Genomic DNA, 19,114 nt, shown 5'->3' on the forward strand with positions numbered 1-19,114 from the left:
AACTGGTGTAAACACATACTGGGCTAGAGAGAGACAACACTGCATTTTAACACTTTCACAAGAATATATTCAAAATGTTAGACATCTATCCAACATCCACCACGAGTTCTCCCAACACGTTGTACTCCGTTTTCATTACAGGTTGCCTGCTCTCCTCTCCCACAGCTGCAAACCTCACAACACCTGTCAAGTGTCTCGCTATTCACACACTTCAATCTGCCTCCCTGCTCAACAAACATGAACAAACCTACAGAAGTGTGCAGAAGCACACACACACACACTCACTCTCACACTCATACACACAATCCCATAAAGCCCAACTTTTGTAACCTGCTTCATAATAACAGAGGCATCGTAGTTATATACTAGAGCAAGGTGTGTGTGTGTGTGTGTGTGTGTGTGTGTGTGTGTGTGTGTGTGTGTGTGTGTGTGTGTGTGTGTGTGTGTGTGTGTGTGTGTGTGTGTGTGTGTGTGTGTGTGTGTGTGTGTGTGTGTGTGTGTGTGTGTGTGTGTGTGTGTGTGAGTATATGTGTATACAGTCCTGGTCAAAAGTTTAGCGAATTAAACAAATATTAATTTCCACAAAGTTTGCTGCTTCAGTGTCTTTAGATATTTTTGTCAGATGTTACTATGGAATACTGAAGTATAATTACAAGCATTTCATAAGTGTCAAAGGCTTTTATTGACAATTACATGAAGTTGATGCAAAGAGTCAATATTTGCAGTGTTGACCCACTTCTTTTTCAAGACCTCTGCAATCCGCCCTGGCATGCTGTCAATTAACTTCTGGGCCACATCCTGACTGATGGCAGCCCATTCTTGCATAATCAATGCTTGGAGTTTGTCAGAATTTGTGGGGTTTTGTTTGTCCACCCACCTCTTGAGGATTGACCACAAGTTCTTAATGGGATTAAGGTTTCCTGGCCATGGACCCCAAAAAATGCCAAGGGGGTGAATTCTTTCGCAAGCCACTGTATATGTGTGTGTGTGTGTGTATATATGTGTGTGTGTATAAGTGTATATGTGTGTGTGTATATATATATATAAATGTGTGTGTGTGTGTATAAGTGTATATGTGTGTGTGTGTATATGTGTTTATATATGTGTGAGGGAGTGAGTGAGTGAGTGAGTGAGTGAGTGAGTGAGTGAGTGAGTGAGTGAGTGAGTGAGTGAGTGAGTGAGTATGTGAGTATGTGAGAGAGTGTGTGTGTGCACCTCCCTCCCCACAGATGTCGATGCTCTCATCCTTGAGGCTTGTTTGGATGAATGAATGGATGATGGATGGATGGTGAATGGATGGTGAATGGATGGTGAATGGACGGTGAATGGATGGTGAATGGTGAATGGATGGGTTAATGGATGGTGAATGGATGGTGAATGGATGGTGAATGGATGGTGAATGGATGGTGAATGGATGGTGAATGGACGGTGAATGGATGGATGCTATCACTCACTGATGCTATCATTCACTTGACGTACCAGTACACCCCTGGACAACACGCTAGTCTATTGCAGGGCCATACCCCCAATCTATCTCCTTAAAGGTGCCCACTAGAGGGCAATGCCACCCCTATTTATAGGTAATTCCTACCCTAGAGCAGAAATGCTTGTTTAAGTTCCACCTCCGAAGAATGACTGTCATGATATGGGGGAACTTGGGGAAGGTTAGTGTTAGGACATAGTCAAACACACTATCCATGAAACACTTCCACACTCCGCCCCCCAGGGGGCAGCAGGTGCTAGGTCTAGGTGATGAGCCTGGTAGATAAGCACATTACGGTGCTGCCAATTAGGGTTATCGTCAGTTGTTGTTGCGGCTTGCGAGTCGTGAGGCTGCTGATTGGTTTGGTGGCCACGAGACCTTTCGTTTGTTTTTGTATCTTTAGTTTAGGCATGCCTGTTCGTTGTTTTCCTTTTTGTATCTATTTGTTTCCGTCACCATCTGAACAGATTTATCCTCTTGGTTTCCCAAAGGAGTCAAGACAGAGCTGTCCCTGGACCTAAGGTAAGGTTGCTGTCTCCCTGCACACTTTCATTCAGGTTACCGACCAGTTAACTAGGCCTAAGACCGCTAGACTTAGCAAGTGCAACAATATTAGCAGACTAGTTAAAACGGTTTCTTAACGATGATGCAGGCTACTTAAACATATTCACGAATTGGGGGTGGGAAAGATCGTCATGGTGCTTTCCACGTGGAGGGGAGGAACATCAATAAAATAGGGGAACTGACAGCTGTCAGCGTAGCTAGCTAACCTTAGCTAGCTTTCATGCTAACCTTATCTATCTTTCATGCTAACCTTATCTAGTTTTCATGCTAACCTTATCTATCTTTCATGCTAACCTTATCTAGCTTTCATGCTAACCTTATCTAGCTTTCATGCTAACCTTATCTAGCTTTCATGCTAACCTTATCTAGCTTTCATGCTAACCTTATCTAGCTTTCATGCTAACCTTATGTAGCTTTCATGCTTACCATATCTAGCTAGCTAATGTTTTCTGTTGTTGCTGGGTTTTCTTTAACTACACCATATTCATAAGCCAGTTGGCTCTGTGGCTGGTTCTGGTGCTGGTTATGGTTCTGGAGCTGGAATTGGATCTGGTTCTGGAGCTGGAATTGGATCGGGTGCTGGTTCTGGAGCTGGAATTGGATCTGGTTCTGGTGCTGGTTCTGGAGCTGGAATTGTTTCTGGTGCTGGAATTGGATCTGGTGCTGGTTCTGGAGCTGGAATTGGTTCTGGAGCTGGAGCTGGAATTGGTTCTGGAGCTGGTTCTGGAGCTGGAATTGATTCTGGAGCTGGTTCTGGAGCTGGAATTGGATCTGGTTCTGGAGCTGGAATTGGTTCTGGTTCTGGAGCTGGATTTGTCATAAGCATTTAGTGAAATCTTCGCCTCAGACGAAAACCAGTAAACTTTGACTTCGCCATCTATTGTTATATCCAAAGTTTTGGCATCTTCCATAAAATACATGCATTTCTCTACATCGTAATGGACACAGGGCAACCTTTGGTAGGTAGGCTGCTGGCAGGCTTTGGCTGCGGGAGAGCAAAGCCAAGTCAACCCGTGCTCATGGTTCTTACAAGGGAAGTGAAATGATAGGCTTCAATGACTTTAACAACAACCTGAGAGCATCAGTCATGAAACACCAATACAAATGTAACAAGAGCACAACAAAATACACTGAACAACAAAATAAACACAACACGTAACAATTTCAAAGATAGTGGCGGATGAATGGCACGACAATGGACCACATGATCTTGTCACGGCATCTCTGTGCATTCAAATTGCCATCGATAAAATGCAATTCTGTTCATTGTCCGTAGCTTATGCCTACCCATACCATAACCTCACCGCCACCGTGGGGCACTCTGTTTACAACGTTAACATCAGCAAACCGCTCGCCAACACAACACCATCTGCCCGGTACAGTTGAAACTGGGATTCATCCATGAAGAGCACACTTCTCCAGCGTACCAGTGCCATCGAAGGTGAGCATTTGCCCACGGAAGTCGGTTACGACGTCAAACTGCGATACACCATCCCATCCGGGATTATCATTTGTTTTTCAACAGGACAATGACCCAACACACCTCCAGGCTGTGTAACGGCTATTTGACCAAGAAGGAGAGTGATGGAGTGCTGCATCAGTTTACCTGGCCTCCACAATCACCCGACCTCAACCGAATTAAGATGGTTTGGGATGAGTTGGACCGCAGAGTGAAGGAAAAGCAGTCAACAAGTGCTCAGCATATGTGGGAACTTTTAAAGACTGTTGGAAAAGCATTCCAGGTGAAGCTGGTTTAGAGAATGCCAAGAGTGTGCAAAGCTGTCATCAAGGGAAATGGTGGCTACTTTGAAGAATTGCAAATATGAAATATATTTTGATGTGTTTAACACTATTTTGGTTACTACATGATTCCATATGTGTTATTTCATAGTTTTAATGTCTTCACTATTATTTCACAATGTAGAAAATAGTAAAAATAAAGAAAAACCTTTGAATGAGTAGTTGTGTGTCCAAACTTTTGACTGGTCCTGTATTTTTGTTCAGTATAGATAAACCGGTTCCTTGAATTTTATATCACGTGAGCCTGTTCATTACAGGATAGACACTTGTGGTTTAGCTGCACCAATCAAAGCAGTGAAGCAAGACTTTAGTGGTTAAAACCATTAATCTTTCGGTGACGGTGGGAGCAGGGTTGCAAAATGTAATCATACCACGCAAATATACCATTTATAAAATGGTCAGATGTTACATTTTTTATACAGACTAGCTCAAAAATAAGTGAACATTTACAAATGACCCAATGGATAGTTAATTTTCTGGTAAAAATGTGGAGGTGCAAAGACATACACCTTGTATTTTAATTTGCTCCGTGGTGTAAACTACAGCGAAAAGCTATTAGGTTCAGCTCAGTCATGGATGGTGAAGAGGAAAGACTTTGCAGGTGTTTCTGATTATTAAACAATGCCTTGCTGGTGGGTGGTAACATTAAAATAACACCCAACCCTGAAAAGAAACATAGACTGAAAAATATTAGCACGTCATATCGTAGGGGAAACACATGGCATTGACACAGGAAAAAGTCTGTAGTCCCCACTTCAGATTTCCCACTTACAGTATATCCTACTTTGGCTAAAATTCCGACTTGCTGACTTCTATTACTGTGCAACATCATATGTAAGTTCTGGTATTTCTGCTCTTGTGGTACTTCAATGCTGAGTGCCAAGCAGATACGCAGTGGGTCACATTATTACAGTCTTTTGAAATTACGGGCACAAACTTCCAACCTTCCAATCTCAGGGCGGGCACTCTAACCACAAGGCCACTGAGTTGGTCCTATAACTAGTTAAATAAAGGTAATAAAAAAAGATATATATTATGTATCCCATAACTACAATGTTAAACATGTATCCCATAACTACAATGTTAAACATGTATCCCATAACTACCATGTATCCCATAACTACAATGTTAAACATGTATCCCATAACTACAATGTTAAACATGTATCCCATAACTACCATGTATCCCATAACTACAATGTTAAACATGTATCCCATAACTACCATGTATCCCATAACTACAATGTTAAACATGTATCCCATAACTACCATGTATCCCATAACTACAATGTTAAACATGTATCCCATAACTACCATGTATCCCATAACTACCATGTTATACATGTATCCCATAACTACCATGTATCCCATAACTACCATGTTATACATGTATCCCATAACTACAATGTTAAACATGTATCCCATAACTACCATGTATCCCATAACTACAATGTTAAACATGTATCCCATAACTACCATGTATCCCATAACTACCATGTTATACATGTATCCCATAACTACCATGTATCCCATAACTACCATGTTATACATGTATCCCATAACTACCATGTATCCCATAACTACCATGTTATACATGTATCCCATAACTACCTGGTTAAACATGTATCCCATAACAACCATGTATCCCATAACTACCATGTTATACATGTATCCCATAACTACCATGTTATACATGTATCCCATATTACCATGTATCCCATAACTACCATGTTATACATGTATCCCATAACTACCATGTTATACATGTATCCCATATTACCATGTATCCCATAACTACCATGTTATACATGTATCCCATAACTACCATGTATCCCATAACTACCATGTTATACATGTATCCCATATTACCATGTATCCCATAACTACCATGTTATTCATGTATCCCATAACGACCATGTTATACATTTACATTTACATTTAAGTCATTTAGCAGACGCTCTTATCCAGAGAGACTTACAAATTGATACATGTATCACATAACTACCATGTCATACATGTATCCCATAACTACCATGTTATACATGTATCCCATAACTACCATGTTATACATGTATCCCATAACTACCATGTCATACATGTATCCCATAACTACCATGTATCCCATAACTACCATGTCATACATGTATCCCATAACTACCATGTATCCCATAACTACGATGTATCCCATAACTACCATGTCATACATGTATCCCATAACTACCATGTTATACATGTATCCCATAACTACCATGTTATACATGTATCCCATAACTACCATGTTATACATGTATCCCATAACTACCATGTCATACATGTATCCCATAACTACCATGTTATACATGTATCCCATAACTACCATGTATCCCATAACTACCATGTTATACATGTATCCCATAACTACCATGTATCCCATAACTACCATGTTATACATGTATCCCATAACTACCATGTTATACATGTATCCCATAACTACCATGTATCCCATAACTACCATGTATCCCATAACTACCATGTTATACATGTATCCCATAACTACCATGTATCCCATAACTACCATGTATCCCATAACTACCATGTTATACATGTATCCCATAACTATTATGTTATACATGTATCCCATAACTACCATGTATCCCATAACTACCATGTTATACATGTATCCCATAACTACCATGTCATACATGTATCCCATAACTACCATGTCATACATGTATCCCATAACTACCATGTATCCCATAACTACCATGTCATACATGTATCCCATAACTACCATGTCATACATGTATCCCATAACTACCATGTTATACATGTATCCCATAACTACCATGTTATACATGTATCCCATAACTACCATGTATCCCATAACTACCATGTCATACATGTATCCCATAACTACCATGTTATACATGTATTCCATAACTACCATGTATCCCATAACTACCATGTCATACATGTATCCCATAACTACCATGTTATACATGTATCCCATAACTACCATGTTATACATGTATCCCATATTACCATGTATCCCATAACTACCATGTCATACATGTATCCCATAACTACCATGTATCCCATAACTACCATGTTATACATGTATCCCATAACTACCATGTCATACATGTATCCCATAACTACCATGTATCCCATAACTACCATGTCATACATGTATCCCATAACTACCATGGTATACATGTATCCCATAACTACCATGTATCCCATAACTACCATGTCATCCATGTATCCCATAACTACCATGTTATACATGTATCCCATAACTACCATGTTATACATGTATCCCATAACTACCATGTATCCCATAACTACCATGTTATACACGTATCCCATAACTACCATGTTATACATGTATCCCATAACTACCATGTCATACATGTATCCCATAACTACCATGTCATACATGTATCCCATAACTACCATGTTATACATGTATCCCATAACTACCATGTATCCCATAACTACTATGTTATACATGTATCCCATAACTACCATGTTATACATGTATCCCATAACTACCATGTATCCCATAACTACCATGTTATACATGTATCCCATAACTACCATGTTATACATGTATCCCATAACTACCATGTTATACATGTATCCCATAACTACCATGTATCCCATAACTACCATGTCATACATGTATCCCATAACTACCATGTTATACATGTATCCCATAACTACCATGTATCCCATAACTACTATGTTATACATGTATCCCATAACTACCATGTTATACATGTATCCCATAACTACCATGTATCCCATAACTACCATGTTATACATGTATCCCATAACTACCATGTTATACATGTATCCCATAACTACCATGTTATACATGTATCCCATAACTACCATGATATACATGTATCCCATAACTACCATGTTATACATGTATCCCATAACTACCATGTATCTGCCATAAACATTCAGTACTAGATGAATAAGTAAAGGAATCTGGGGCAGGTCTGGCCTGCTTGGCTGGCTGCCTATGGAAGTGAAGCAGCCAGTCATTGATTATGTATCCAGTGACCTTCTAAACCCTGGCGTTTTATCCATGCCTCATTCACCACAGCCTGGGAACACTATCAGGGGACCACACAGCTCACTATCCCTCATTTTTACGTCAGTCTCTAGGTTTTCAGTCCGAAGTGGTTCCCCTATTAATCCCCCTCCCCCCTCCCCCCGTCTCTCTCGCTCTCTCCTACCTCCCTCTCTCTCCCACCTCCCTCTCTCTCCTACCTCCCTCTCTCTCCCCCCGTCTCCATCGCTCTCTCCTACCTCCCTCTCTCTCTCCTACCTCCCTCTCTCCCACCTCTCTCTCTCTCTCATACCTCCCTCTCTCTCCCACCTCTCTCTCTCCTACCTCCCTCTCTCTCCCACCTCTCTCTCTCTCCCACCTCCCTCTCTCTCCCACCTCTCTCTCTCTCCTACCTCCCTCTCTCTCCCACCTCTCTCTCTCTCTCTCTACTACCTCTCTCTCTCTACTACCTCTCTCTCTCTACTCCTCCCCCTTCCTCTCCTCTCTCTCTCTCTCTTTTGCTTCTTTCTCATTCTCATTCTCTCTCTCCTTCCACCCACTCACTCTTCATCCTCTTGCCCCCACTGGCTTCCACATAGTCCCCCCCCTCCCCATGAATAAACCAGCAGGTCTGTGGTCCCAGGAAGCACTGGGGCATGGTTGAACACAGCACTCTCCTCAAGGGTCCATGCTGGATTAGCTTTGTGTTGCCATGCTGGCTGTCATAATGACACTGTTGTTTCAACTCATTCCTTCCTGTTTGGCGCTACGCTACATGCCTCCACACTCACGTCATGGAGGGCATGAATTGGCCACAGACAATGCACCTTCATACTGGATACAATTGGTTGGATAAGCTTTGTCTCGCCCTGCTGGTGTTGTTACTCCCCATTCCTTCCTGTCTGACACTACCTTAAAAAAAAAGAAGGCGCTATCTAGAACCTAAAGGAGTTCTTAAGGCTGTCCTCATAGGTGAACCCTTTGAAGAACCCTTTTTTGTTCAAGGTAGAACCCTTTTGATTCCATGTAGAACCCTTTCCAAAGAGTGATCTATATGGAAACAAAAAGGGTTCAACCTGGAACCAAAAAGGGTTCTCCAATGGGAGGTCTTCAGAGTACCAGTTCGACCCAACCAAGAGACAGAAGCTGGTCTGAATTAGTTAAAGCTCTTCCTCCTCATCATCGTGGTTCCCCTTTCAGACAGTGATGATGCTGAATGCTATTCTGCACATATTGAACATCAATGAATGATAGTGACTAACTCACTCTTCCATTCCAATCTGTTCCTAAATAGACAGCCAACTGGCCGGCACATTACCAAGCTTGTGGTCTTGTCTGGAAGCTGCTGGTAGACTCATCTACGTCCCAATTGGCACCCTATTCCCTATGTAGTGCGCCGCCCCCATAGGGCTCTGGTCAAAGGAATGTGCTATATAGGGAATAGGGTGCCATTTGGGACTCAGCCAAACCTTAATTTTCACAGTCTGAAAACCCATTCATACTCAGTTCAGTGTCTGTTACTGTAAAACTCATTCATACTCAGTTCAGTGTCTGTTACTGTAAAACCCATCCATACTCAGTGCTGTCTGTTACTGTAAAACCCATCCATACTTAGTGATGTCTATTTCTGTAAAACCCATTCATACTCAGTGCTGTCTGTTATTGTAAAACACATTCAAACTCAGTGATGTCTATTACTGTAAAACCCATTCATACTCAGTGCTGTCTATTACTGTAAAACCCATTCATACTCAGTGATGTCTATTTCTGTAAAACCCATTCATACTCAGTGCTGTCTATTACTGTAAAACCCATTCATACTCAGTGATGTCTATTTCTGTAAAACCCATTCATACTCAGTGCTGTCTATTACTGTAAAACCCATTCATACTCAGTGATGTCTATTTCTGTAAAACCCATTCATACTCAGTGATGTCTATTTCTGTAAAACCCATTCATACTCAGTGATGTATATTACTGTAAAACCCATTCATACTCAGTGATGTCTATTTCTGTAAAACCCATTCATACTCAGTGCTGTCTATTACTGTAAAACCCATTCATACTCAGTGATGTCTATTACTGTAAAACCCATTCATACTCAGTGCTGTCTATTACTGTAAAACCCATTCATACTCAGTGCTGTCTATTACTGTAAAACCCATTCATACTCAGTGCTGTCTATTACTGTAAAACCCATTCATACTCAGTGTTGTCTATTACTGTAAAACCCATTCATACTCAGTGCTGTCTATTACTGTAAAACCCATTCATACTCAGTGCTGTCTATTACTGTAAAACCCATTCATACTCAGTGCTGTCTATTACTGTAAAACCCATTCATACTCAGTGCTGTCTATTACTGTAAAACCCATTCATACTCAGTGTTGTCTATTACTGTAAAACCCATTCATACTCAGTGCTGTCTATTACTGTAAAACCCATTCATACTCAGTGCTGTCTGTTACAGAGCTAGCCATATACACCGGCTTGCGTGTGTGTGCATGTGTGTGTGTGTGTTACAAAGCTAGCTATCTACATCATCTTTATCTCCATGCTATTACCTCCCAGTGATGTGTGTAGAATCAGTTTGGGACAGCACAACAGCCTAAAACCCATATGCTTTATCATGGAGCCAGACAGGCAGGACCTGGAAACTGAGGTTTATGGGTTAGGCACACATGAATGGAGCGGAGTTGTGTGAAGGGAGGCTGGCTGATGGATGGAGCTGAGTTGTGTGAAGGGAGGCTGGCTGGTGGATGGAGCTGAGTTGTGTGAAGGGAGGCTGGCTGATGGATGGAGCTGAGTTGTGTGAAGGGAAGCTGGCTGATGGATGGAGCTGAGTTGTGTGAAGGGATGCTGGCTGATGGATGGAGCTGAGTTGTGTGAAGGGAGGCTGGCTGATGGATGGAGCTGAGTTGTGTGAAGGGAGGCTGGCTGATGGATGTATGGATGGATGGAGCTGAGTTGTGTGAAGGGAAGCTGGCTGATGGATGGAGCTGAGTTGTGTGAAGGGAGGCTGGCTGATGGATGGAGCTGAGTTGTGTGAAGGGAGGCTGGCTGATGGATGGAGCTGAGTTGTGTGAAGGGAGGCTGGCTGATGGATGGAGCTGAGTTGTGTGAAGGGAGGCTGGCTGATGGATGGAGCTGAGTTGTGTGAAGGGAGGCTGGCTGGTGGATGGAGCTGAGTTGTGTGAAGGGAGGCTGGCTGATGGATACTGAGTTGTGTGAAGGGAGGCTGGCTGATGGATGGATGGAGCTGAGTTGTGTGAAGGGAGGCTGGCTGATGGATACTGAGTTGTGTGAAGGGAGGCTGGCTGATGGATGGAGCTGAGTTGTGTGAAGGGAGGCTGGCTGATGGATGGAGCTGAGTTGTGTGAAGGGAAGCTGGCTGATGGATGGAGCTGAGTTGTGTGAAGGGAGGCTGGCTGATGGATGGATGGATGGAGCTGAGTTGTGTGAAGGGAGGCTGGCTGATGGATGGATGGATGGAGCTGAGTTGTGTGAAGGGAGGCTGGCTGATGGATGGAGCTGAGTTGTGTGAAGGGAGGCTGGCTGATGGATGGAGCTGAGTTGTGTGAAGGGAGGCTGGCTGATGTATGGAGCTGAGTTGTGTGAAGGGAGGCTGGCTGATGGATGGAGCTGAGTTGTGTGAAGGGAGGCTGGCTAATGGATGGATGGAGCTGAGTTGTGTGAAGGGAGGCTGGCTGATGGATGGAGCTGAGTTGTGTGAAGGGAGGCTGGCTGGTGGATGGAGCTGAGTTGTGTGAAGGGAGGCTGGCTGATGGATGGAGCTGAGTTGTGTGAAGGGAGGCTGGCTGATGGATGGATTGAGCTGAGTTGTGTGAAGGGAGGCTGGCTGATGGATACTGAGTTGTGTGAAGGGAGGCTGGCTGATGGATGGAGCTGAGTTGTGTGAAGGGAGGCTGGCTGATGGATGGAGCTGAGTTGTGTGAAGGGAGGCTGGCTGATGGATACTGAGTTGTGTGAAGCGAGGCTGGCTGATGGATGGATGGAGCTGAGTTGTGTGAAGGGAGGCTGGCTGATGGGTGGAGCTGAGTTGTGTGAAGGGAGGCTGGCTGATGGGTGGAGCTGAGTTGTGTGAAGGGAGGCTGGCTGATGGATGGAGCTGAGTTGTGTGAAGGGAGGCTGGCTGATGGATGGAGCTGAGTTGTGTGAAGGGAGGCTGGCTGATGGATACTGAGTTGTGTGAAGCGAGGCTGGCTGATGGATGGATGGATGGAGCTGAGTTGTGTGAAGGGAGGCTGGCTGATGGGTGGAGCTGAGTTGTGTGAAGGGAGGCTGGCTGATGGATGGAGCTGTTGTGTGAAGGGAGGCTGGCTGATGGATGGAGCTGAGTTGTGTGAAGGGAGGCTGGCTGATGGATGGAGCTGAGTTGTGTGAAGGGAGGCTGGCTGATGGATGGAGCTGTTGTGTGAAGGGAGGCTGGCTGATGGATGGAGCTGTTGTGTGAAGGGAGGCTGGCTGATGGATGGAGCTGAGTTGTGTGAAGGGAGGCTGGCTGATGGATGGAGCTGAGTTGTGTGAAGGGATGCTGGCTGATGGATGGAGCTGTTGTGTGAAGGGAGGCTGGCTGATGGATGGAGCTGTTGTGTGAAGGGAGGCTGGCTGATGGATGGAGCTGTTATGTGAAGGGAGGCTGGCTGATGGGTGGAGCTGAATTGTGTGAAGGGAGGCTGGCTGATGGGTGGAGCTGAGTTGTGTGAAGGGAGGCTGGCTGATGGATGGAGCTGAGTTGTGTGAAGGGAGGCTGGCTGATGGATGGAGCTGAGTTGTGTGAAGGGAGGCTGGCTGATGGATGGAGCTGAGTTGTGTGAAGGGAGGCTGGCTGATGGATGGAGCTGAGTTGTGTGAAGGGAGGCTGGCTGATGGATACTGCGTTGTGTGAAGGGAGGCTGGCTGATGGATACTGAGTTGTGTGAAGGGAGGCTGGCTGATGGATACTGAGTTGTGTGAAGGGAGGCTGGCTGATGGATACTGAGTTGTGTGAAGGGAGGCTGGCTGGTGCAGGACACAGTAGATACACAATGCCGATGGAAAAATGATTTATATGACTGTGTGTGTGTGTGTGTGTGTGTGTGTGTGTGTGTGTGTGTGTGTGTGTGTGTGTGTGTGTGTGTGTGTGTGTGTGTGTGTGTGTGTGTGTGTGTGTGTGGGAGAGAGAGAGAGAAAGAGAGTGAGTGAGAGGCAGAAGGAGACAGAGACAGTGAGCTATATGTAGCCTACATGCCTGGGTTTTGTTGTCTGGCATCAGTAGCTGGTGGATGACAGGTGACAACACAACTGAGGAGAGGTTTGACCTCCACCTGTAAGCAACATAAAGGTGTTACCTACACAAGCCTATACCAGTGGGGCCACTGTAACCAGCAGGCTTGGTACATAGGAGACAGTGGGGTAAGTTGAGGTATTGTTTCAAGGAAACCATACACCAAAAACGAATCATTAGGAAGAAGTCATCATTTCAGGGAGTCTATGAAGGAAGAAATCACATGGAAAAAATTGGGAAGCAAGTTATGTCCAAAAAAACAAATGTATTGTGTTCGAGGTTTCATGATGCTTGTATCTAAACCAAAGCACATATATGATTGTTCCATACATCCTAACGTCCTAAACCTAGCATGAAAGTGCATCATTGTAGCTGTGTTGGCTAATATAGTCAAAATGTTTGCCCTGGGGTAAGTTGAGCCAATGGCCATGGGGTAAATTGAGCCAATGACCATGGGGTAAATTGAGCCAATGACCATGGGGTAAATTGAGCCAATGACCATGGGGTAAATTGAGCCAATGACCATGGGGTAAGTTGAGCCAATGGCCATGGAGTATGTTGGGCCAATAGCAAGCTGAGCAAATTCAAGTGTTTTCTTCCCAGCAGTAATATAAGGCATTATTGCTGGGATATGACGTAACAACAGGGCCTGGCCTATGTTAGAAGACGAAGATGAAGAAGAGGAAGAAGATAAAGAAGAAGACAAAGAAGAAGAGAGCAGAAGATTTTCTACACACAATGCTAAAGAACCTGTATCAAACACATCATGAATTATCTTCCAAAATGGTTCTCTTACAGCTCTCCTATCCCATATTTTAACCCAACGACCCCCGCCGTAACCCACGCTTCTAACCCCTTATAATAAACATAGTGTGTTTGAGCTACATGCTTCTGGGTAGTACCATTGGATTTGTCTATTTCTTCTACATCTGTAGAGCCGCGGTGTTTGTAGTGTCTATAATACAGTAAGGGGTTCTTCTTTATAGATCACAGTAAATCCCAGGTCATAGTGTCTATAATACAGTAAGGGGTCCTTCTACATAGAAGATCACAGTAAATCCCAGGACATAGTGTCTATAATACAGTAAGGGGTTCTTCTACATAGAAGATCACAGTAAATCCCAGGACATAGTGTCTATAGTACTGTAAGGGGTTCTTCTACATAGAAGATCACAGTAAATCCCAGGACATAGTGTCTATAATACAGTAAGGGGTTCTTCTACATAGAAGACCATAGGAAATCCCAGGACATAGTGTCTATAGTACTGTAAGGGGTTCTTCTACATAGATCATAGTAGATCCCAGGACATAGTGTCTATAATACAGTAAGGGGTTCTTCTACATAGATCATGGTAAATCCCAGGACATAGTGTCTATAGTACTGTAAGGGGTTCTTCTACATAGATCATAGTAAATCCCAGGACATAGTGTCTCTAATACAGTAAGGGGTTCTTCTACATAGATCATAGTAGATCCTGGGACATAGTGTCTATAATACAGTAAGGGGTTCGTCTACATAGATCATAGTAGATCCCAGGACATAGTGTCTGTAATACAGTAAGGGGTTCTTCTACATAGATCATAGTAGATCCTGGGACATAGTGTCTGTAATACAGTAAGGGGTTCTTCTACATAGATCATAGTAGATCCTGGGACATAGTGTCTATAATACAGTAAGGGGTTCTTCTACATAGATCATAGTAGATCCTGGGACATAGTGTCTGTAATACAGTAAGGGGTTCTTCTACATAGATCATAGTAAATCTATAATACTGTAAAAACCTCACGTAGCTGCAGTGACAAACTCCACACAGTCTGACTTGTTGGATTTTTATTTCTGTACTTACAGCTTTCATATCAATTAATTTTAATTTCTGTACTTACAGCTTTCATATCAATTAATTTTAATTTCTGTACTTACAGCATTCATATCAATTAATTTTTATTTCTGTACTTACAACATTCATATCAATTAATTTTAATTTCTGTACTTACAGCATTCATATCAATTAATTTTAATTTCTGTACTTACAACATTCATATCAATTAATTTTAATTTCTGTACTTACAACATTCATATCAATTAATTTTAATTTCTGTACTTACAACATTCATATCAATTAATTTTAATTTCTGTACTTACAGCATTCATATCAATTAATTTTAATTTCTGTACTTACAACATTCATATCAATTAATTTTAATTTCTGTACTTACAACATTCATATCAATTAATTTTAATTTCTGTACTTACAACATTCATATCAATTAATTTTAATTTCTGTACTTACAACATTCATATCAATTAATTTTAATTTCTGTACTTACAGCATTCATATCAATTAATTTTTATTTCTGTACTTACAACATTCATATCAATTAATTTTAATTTCTGTACTTACAGCATTCATATCAATTAATTTTAATTTCTGTACTTACAACATTCATATCAATTAATTTTAATTTCTGTACTTACAACATTCATATCAATTAATTTTAATTTCTGTACTTACAACATTCATATCAATTAATTTTAATTTCTGTACTTACAGCATTCATATCAATTAATTTTAATTTCTGTACTTACAACATTCATATCAATTAATTTTAATTTCTGTACTTACAACATTCATATCAATTAATTTTAATTTCTGTACTTACAACATTCATATCAATTAATTTTAATTTCTGTACTTACAACATTCATATCAATTAATTTTAATTTCTGTACTTACAACATTCATATCAATTAATTTTTATTTCTGTACTTACAGCATTCATATACATTATTTATATTTCTGCACTTACAGCATTCATATCAATTAATTTTAATTTCTGTACTTACAGCATTCATATCAATTAATTTTTATTTCTGTACTTACAGCATTCATATACATTATTTATATTTCTGTACTTACAGCATTCATATCAATACATTTTCATTTTCATTTTCATTTTCATTAGGCTTTTGTTTTTGGCTGACCTTTTGTTTATTGACATTTTGTCAATAAAGCTCATGAATGCAACTGTTTGATGTCAAATTGTTTTGTGTTTTACTTGTATCCCTGGTTGTCCTGAGAATAAAACGGTAAACCACTTCATTTTGAGGCTACATATAAAGGCTGGACATTCAGATAAATGAAAATGCAGATTTTTTTGGTGGGGTCTCGGGACTGAGAGGGTTAAAGACTGCTGTCGTGCTACAGTATGATCCAATCTCTTAACACACACAGATGTGGATAATGGAATTGGTAACATGTAGATTGATCCTTTTAGGAACTACTATAGTCATCAAAGGAAACACTGCCAACACCGAGTCATAATCCACTAGAATTGAATCCTCTCTAATTATGTTATCAGGAGCCATCATCACTGATAGCCTTGCTCTCTCATCTTCCTGTACAGCACACACACACACACACACACACACACACACACACACACACACACACACACACACACACACACACACACACACACACACACACACACACACACACACACACACACACACATAATCACACCCACACACACAATCACACCCACACCCACACCCACACCCACACCCACACAATCACACACACACACACACACACACACACAATCACACAATCACACAATCACACACAATCACACAATCACACCCACACACCCACACAATCACACACACACACACACACACACACTCCCTCATCACTGATAGTCTGTTCTCGGTGTAGAACACAACATAGCACAATATTACAACTCCTGCTACCACAGGGCCACTTACTAGTTCAGAATCTCTTTATCCTTATAGCTCTAACACACACACACACGGGCATACGTCTCACACACACACACACACACACACACACACACACACACACGGGCATACGTCTCTCACACACACACACACGGGCATACGTCTCTCTCACACACACACACACACACACACACACACACACACACACACACACGGGCATACGTCTCTCTCTCACACACACACACACACACACACACACACACACACACACACACACACACACACACACACACACACACACACACATACACGGGCATACGTCTCTCACACACACACACACGCACACGAACACACACACACACACACACACACACACACACACACACACACACACACACACACACACACACACACACACACACACACACACACACACATACAACTCTGAGAGAAGATGGATGTTTCTGTATAGTAGTGGTGTTATCCTTCCATTCTCTGGTGTTAGCCCTGAGAGGAGGGATGTATTTCAGTGCTGTGTGTGTGTGTGTGTGTGTGTGTGTGTGTGTGTGTGTGTGTGTGTGTGTGTGTGTGTGTGTGTGTGTGTGTGTGTGTGTGTGTGTGTGTGTGTGTGTGTGTGTGTGTGTGTGTGTGTGTGTGTGTGCATGTGTGAGAGCATTCGACACCATTAAAAAACGAATTCAAATTGAAATACCTATTACAATTAGGCTACAGCTAATTGAATATGTCATTGAACCAATTGCACTTCATGGCAGCGAGGTGTGGGGTCCACTTGCAAAAAAAGATTTCACCCAATGGGACAAACACTCCATTGAAACCCTGCATGCAGAGTTCTGGAAGATTCTCCTACATGTCCAGAGGAAAACTACAAACAATGCATGCAGGACAGAATTAGGCCAGTATCCAATAATAATAAAAACCAAAATAGTAATTCCGTTTTGGAAACATCTAAAATACAGTGACCCCGTCTAATATAATTACCAAGCCCTGCAATTCCAAGAGCTGAGCAAAGAAGAGTCACTTCTTTCAGCTGGTTCTGGGTCTGAGTTCACAAACCTTTCTACTAACATACTGACGCCTCAGGACTCTCATCCAGCTGGTTCTGGGGCTGAGTTCACAAACCTGTTCTACTAACATACTGACGCCTCAGGACCCTCATCCAGCTGGTCCTGGGAATGAGTTCACTAACCTGTTCTACTAACACAATGAAGCCTCAGGACCCTCATCCAGCTGGTTCTGGGGCTGAGTTCACAAACCTGTTCTACTAACATACTGAAGCCTCAGGACCCTCATCCAGCTGGTCCTGGGGCTGAGTTCACAAACCTGTTCTACTAACACACTGAAGCCTCAGGACCCTCATCCAGCTGGTCCTGGGGCTGAGTTCACAAACCTGTTCTACCAACACACTGAAGCCTCAGGACCCTCATCCAGCTGGTCCTGGGGCTGAGTTCACAAACCTGTTCTACTAACACACTGAAGCCTCAGGACCCTCATCCAGCTGGTCCTGGGGCTGAGTTCACAAACCTGTTCTACCAACACACTGAAGCCTCAGGACCCTCATCCAGCTGGTCCTGGGGCTGAGTTCACAAACCTGTTCTACCAACACACTGAAGCCTCAGGACCCTCATCCAGCTGGTCCTGGGGCTGAGTTCACTAACCTGTTCTACTAACACACTGAAGCCTCAGGACCCTCATCCAGCTGGTCCTGGGGCTGAGTTCACAAACCTGTTCTACCAACACACTGAAGCCTCAGGACCCTCATCCAGCTGGTCCTGGGGCTGAGTTCACTAACCTGTTCTACTAACACACTGAAGCCTCAGGACCAGACCATCCAATCAGTCAGAATAAACCAAATTACGACACAGTCAAAAGAAAAGTACATTACCCATTGGGAAACACAAATACAAAGCAAAATGCAGTGCTATCTGTCTCTAAATGGACAGTACACCATGGCAAACTATTTGACCACGGTTACTGATCAAAACCTTGACAAAGTACAGGCTCAGTGAGCACAGCCTTGCCATTGAGAAGGGTAGTCAAGAGGAAAACCTGGCTCCCTGTAGAGGAAAGGCTGTGCAACCACTGCACAACAGCAGAACCTGTGACAGAGCTGCATTTCCTGACACAATGTAAAACAATTACAGAGTGGTATATGTACACACCCGTTTCTATTTCAGCT

At 42.6% G+C, this 19,114-nt stretch overlaps 1 protein-coding gene across 2 annotated transcripts in view; it reads right to left on the bottom strand.

The window, feature by feature from the left end:
* The window catches only part of LOC139582511 (synapse differentiation-inducing gene protein 1-like), a 176,474-nt gene that overhangs the window by 155,831 nt on the left and 1,529 nt on the right, over nucleotides 1–19,114 (bottom strand). The gene's annotated exons all lie outside the window — the stretch shown is intronic.

This window comes from Salvelinus alpinus, chromosome 8 (genome assembly GCF_045679555.1).
Source record: "Salvelinus alpinus chromosome 8, SLU_Salpinus.1, whole genome shotgun sequence".
Lineage (NCBI taxonomy): Eukaryota > Metazoa > Chordata > Actinopteri > Salmoniformes > Salmonidae > Salvelinus > Salvelinus alpinus.